Source organism: Trachurus japonicus, chromosome 4, assembly GCF_045865225.1.
Source record: "Trachurus japonicus isolate A0001 chromosome 4, Traja_1.0".
Classification (NCBI taxonomy): domain Eukaryota; kingdom Metazoa; phylum Chordata; class Actinopteri; order Carangiformes; family Carangidae; genus Trachurus; species Trachurus japonicus.
The window spans coordinates 12,817,079-12,822,998 of NC_140910.1; positions in this window are offsets into that span (position 1 = coordinate 12,817,079).

Consider the following 5,920-nt stretch of genomic DNA (forward strand, 5'->3'; position numbering starts at 1 on the left):
AATCGTCTCTTCTCTGTCCAGTGAGAACCATAGATCTTAACTACGTGACTTAGGATTTTTCTGATAAAGCCTTCGGATAGCGCCACTATAGAAACATCTCTTGGATGAAAAACTGACTTTTCTTTTTTTAGATGCATGGTTTTCACAGGACAGTGATACCACATACATTTGATGTCACTATTAAATATGATGCACTTCTGTATATTCAACTATAGGACAGTATATAAAGGTTTTAATTCACCAAAACTTTAACATCTACAGCAGAAAAATGCAGCAGCAATACTGTGTATACTGAAATTACGGAAATCTTGGATGCAGATCTTGTAATGGAGTATTTCAATAGTAATAGTGCTTACATTTAAGAAAAGGATGTTAATACTTCTAAGACCACTGCATTTTGTACTTTAAGGCATTTAAAATACCCATTGAGATGTAGAACTACAGCTACTGAAGAGTGGATGGTAAAACTCATCCAGTTTAAAATGATCTTTTAATGAACACAACACCAAAGCCGTGTCTAGGTTTTTTGTAATGATCTTCTCATCTATATCCCATCCCTTCACAATAGATTCTCCTGATATACATGTACATGCATGTTTGTATAGCTGAGGGTGTGAAAAAGATAAATAAAATTGTGCATTGTGATCAGACCACAGCCTACAGGTCTAACTGCTCTCAGAGAAGCATTACTCCCATGTCTCGTTTCACAGCTGCAGCCTTGTTTTGCAGACACTCAAGGTCTCCAAGCCTTTCAGCGGCTCTGCATCCCAAGAGATAAAGCCAAGGTTCACGCTAGTTAGTAACAAATCTTCAGTGTTGGAACGACAGGAATTATTCACTATTCTCCAACGTTGTCAACAGCGCTTTTGTTTGTGTTCAGGCTCGCTGGGAGGGTTTGTGATTTTTGGGGTTACTCTGCTTATTTGTGAAGAAAGCAAAAAAGGTAATCAACTCATTTCAGTAAAGTTTGATATAATTACACACATGAACAAGGTGGAGACATTTCATTATTTTTTATACACTCAGATTATCTCTGTGCTGCCTTTTTTTTTTTTTTTTTTTTACTTCCCCAGCATCACAGATGTTCAAAAATAAAACAGACTAGTTTTGATGTGTGAACTTCAGTGAGATCTATCACAAAAACACCATCACACAACAAAATTAATTCAAATATTATATGAAACATTTTATTAATAATCATAAAACGCAGAAAAAAACACATTAATTCCATTTGTTTCATTATAACATCTTAGGATAAAAGCACCAACACCTAACAGTAACAATTTTTTTTTCCATGAAAACCTGGGGCCTTTTGGGAAGTAGGTTTGCCGTTATTGCACCTCAAACCTGCCCTGGCTTCACCGATCAGAGATCACAACACACACACACACACTAACAGTTCACCTCTGTCCTTCAATGTCCGTTAACCCCGCCCGGCGAAACGGAAGGGGATCCCAACAAAGAATGGTGAACCTCCTTCTTAGTGACACAGATCTAGATGGAGGCATTTGTGAGATGAGGAAGATGCTGAAAAGTCGTAGCCATTTCACAGCTTCTCAAGATCAGACAGACTCATAAAGCTTTATAAAGCCGCATTTCACTGGAGAGGCTGGATGTATGTGACAGTGAGAATGACTGACAAGGCAGATGACTAATTTTTAAAACATTTTTTTTAATCTTTAAATACCCTTACCGAGGGGTTTGTTCTGGTCCTGAGTTGTGTTGGAGAGGGACTTCATCACACCACAAGATGGTGAAATTAATTTGTGGCATGCAGTACTTGGAAGAGAACCATTTACAACCATTTCAAGTCAATGGGAAGTTCCTGAGTTAAGACCTTTGGCAGGATTTAAGAGTAAACAGCCTCGACTGCAACGCTCTCACAGATTTATCTACCAAAAATGTACCAGGATGGAGTATGCTGGAGAACTGCATAGAAGCTTTAAGTTCAAATCATGCTCACACACCAAAGGACTTTGAAAACAGCACCTCATCCCTTTGACTGATTCCACATGGAGCTACATAACTGGTTGAAATCTGCAATGAATGTTAACACTGGCCGTTTCCCCTCAACTATTCTCACCGGCACATACATCGCGGCGTCCCACCGGGTGAAAGAGAAACTCCTGCAGGTTAGATCGGACCGTCCAGAAAAGCCACCACGCAAGCTCGTGTTGAGGATTATTAAACCATAAAACCCTGCAGCACAACAGGGGAAGAGTAGTATTTTAGTATCAATAGCTGCAATTTCCTTGTTTTAAGTGAAGGAGAGCACCGTGCTGTCTGTCTGACTAGTAGTATTAAAAACCGACAGGAATCCGAAGACAATTAAAAGCATAACATGAAACTGCAATTGTATCAAACACCAAGAATAAGAAAATCATAACAGCATCAACAGTAATTACAAAGGACCTCTCAGTGCTGGTAACAAATGGACTCTATCGTCTCTAATTCTGTTTCTAAAATGACTTTCTTCTTTTCACGTGAACACTCACAAATGAGTGAGTGCACAGGACAGGAGTTTACTATAAAGCTTTGATTATTAGTCAAATCTTCCCTTAGATATGCACAGGCAAGTGGGGGAAAAAAGCATACACCCACACACACACGCGCGCTTTTGCTCACACAAATGCACACAAACTGAGCTAAGTGTATTCCCACCATAAGAGACGCAAAATCAGCCTCTTGCTCCCAACCAAGTGATGCACACATACATCTTAACACGAGTGTTTAACACCAGCACGTCTCACAGTATGCTTACAGTACAAGGGAGGGCCCCGTCAGTAAGACATCTACAGACAGGCCAGTGTGTGAAAAGAGGTCCACACTTTTAGTTCTGTATGCACCAGGAAAGATTTAGTCAGTAAAATCTGAATTGCCATTGTCTGGAAACAGAAGCACCATTTTTTTTCCTGCAGAATCTAGGTTGGTAGAAAAAAATAAATAAAAAAAAAACAAAAAAAAAAAACCCCAAAACAAAACAAAGACATTAAAACATCTGATAAAAGTGATAACAGTTCTAGTGCTGGAATCTAATTGTGTTAAGCCACCGGCACCTTGGTGTGTATATCACACACAGACAGCATCTGAATTTCTAGTTCTGAGGGGTGAGTATCACAAAGACAGAGGCGCTGCTGCGTCGCCATGGTGTTAGGCGCCATTTGTTAAGGTCCTGCGGTGGCATCGCTTCACTCTCCTTGGCTTCAAGCCTCCTGTTTAACAGGTTCAAATTAAGGGTCACAATGCCAGCACCAAAACACCCCATTCACTTATTTATATTTATATTTATATATATATATATATATATATATATACACACACTCATATATATATATATATAGCTATAGACTGTATATAGATACATATTTTATATACCTTTCTGTTTATGATGGAAACATACATGAAAAAACAAAAGTTATGTACAAAAACAGTGTGTCTTGTTCACTTACAGACAAGCAGCTCGCTATGGAGAGCAAAGCGGGCTGACGCATGACAACAACAGCTGCGTGAAAAACATGAACAGAGGCCCCTTCAACCTGTTTACTCTGAGCCAGCTGTAGCAGAGTAGTTTATCGAAAGGTGGTGACTACGGTTGTACACTCGGCATTCAAAGAACCAGACAATAGCGTATTAAATATGAGAAAGGAAATGCCAAAAAAAAAAGGCTTTACAAATGTCCCTGTGTACAGCACCAAGTATTCGATTTGTTTGTTTGATGTTTTCACTATAGAATAAATAAGTTCAGGCACAGTCCAAATTTAGCACCATTATTTTCAGACTGTGAGTCAAGTACACACACACACTATTGCATTCTACAATGTCAACACATTTCAGGATTTAAAAAAAAAAAAGAGAAAAAAAATACCAAGGCGTATGGAGAGACTGACAGCATAAATATAATAATCTAAATTATACACAACTATACAGTTGGAGAATTAATCACATTCACAGTACAAACATTGCTTACAAAAACAAATTACACAATTAAAAAAAAAAAAGCAAACGAAATGGTGTGAAGAGTCCAGTAGTTTGTTGTGGTTATGGTTAATCGTGTTTTCCCAGTGTGTGAGGATTTGCATGCATGAGTGTGTGAGTGTGCTTGTTGTTGAATAAACTAAATGCAGTATAATTCCACATACACATGTCCACATTTGAGACTTACACATTTTCTTAAACCTGTATTTACCAACAGCAGAGATAAATATGATTAAGTTTAGCTTAAGAAAAGTTAAAAATTCCTGCTGTAAGAGTATTTCTGCCGTGGCCCCACAGAGTAGTGTGATTTAGCAAATTGACTGAAGAAGTAAATGTTAATAAATACACAAATTCATGAAATCTTCTGTGATTTTATGGTTACGCCAAAACACCTGGTTTCAGCTTCACTTAAAAGCCACGACTCCCACCAACAGCGGGTTTCTACTGGAGAGCCGCTAACAGTATCTATCAGAGCACCATCTCATTCAATTCATTTCACTGGGTCTTTACAATAAAACAAAACAATAAAACAACAACATTAAAATGTACTCAGCTCTGCTCTGTTATGGGCACCCCTGAAAATGTTGCTAATTCACTTTATTTTCAAAATTGAACACAAAACATTTGATGTTTATGGGACATCAAGCTATACACTGATGTTCTTCCAAACTCTTCATCACTCAGTCCTTTAGAGGAAGTTAACCGGCCTGATTATTTCACAAAATACCAAGTCTCTTTTCTTTCAGTAAACAAAGAAACTTCACTGATATGTTAGATATCTGATATTAGAAGAGAAACACTGAAGAAATTACAAGATTTACTTTCATTACTGAGAATCTTTGCTCCGGTTAGTAGCAAAGAGAGGAGAATTAGTTTTTAGTTGTGTGTGCCAGAAAGGGCAGCAAGAACAGTGTTTTAGGATTTTTTTTGTATCACTATACTTTTAAGTAAAAATACTTAAATAAGAGTGACTTAATGTTTGCATTTTCTTCAATGTAAAAAATATAGCAAATAATCAACATAACCAGAGTTTTATGGGTATCAACAATCCAGCCAGGATTTGTACAATTTCTGCTACATGAGTAACTAATCTTACTATCCAGTGTGAACTTAGACAAAAAACCTCCATCTTGTTTCATAGTCAAATATGCTGCAACAAACACCAAATTTTCACTGAAGGAAGAAAACAGATAGCAGAACCCGCATGCAGACAGGAAAAGCTGCATGACATCTGAGCAGAGTTCAATGAACTGGCCTGGATGGTGTGTTGGAGTGCGCCAGGACACGTATGCGCACGCGTGTGAACTGAAACTTTGTGTGCTTCCATCGGTTGTTCTACGTTAGATAAAGTCACTCAGAACTGTTCATTTTGGAAGAACACTAGTTGCTATATTGTAGCTAAGACAAAGACATGACTAACTATGATACGACTGAGCACCTTAAAGCAGAAGTAAGTGATATATTTGTGTTAATATAAGTCTTAAATAGTTATATCTTCCGACAGCAATCACTTACATAGAGTGTTTGGTCTGAAACACAGGTCTGTCAGTCACTCTGCTCTGCTCTGAGCCGAGGAGAAAACATTTATCGTATCCTACAGTTTTTATCCAATGAGGAGAGAGAACGGCATGCAGGGCTGTGTGTGCAGCCAAGGGACGCCGTGAATGTGGCGACGTAGGGACGAGGACTGTTATGGTGCGTTCAAGGAAACTCGTATTTTTCCGACCGTGAAGTCGTACCAGTTCGATCTGGTACGAGTTCACCGGTCGGAAGTTACGAGTGGCCGTTATAGTGACTTTCACCGGTAAAACAGGTCGGAAAAACACAAGTGGGTTGCCTGAAACGCTACAAAGTTGTAAGTTGTGACTTGAAGGTGTAATTTACGATTTCAAAAGCCTGCCTGGAACGCAGCATTAGCGAAAACGACCGGACCACTTACTTCTGC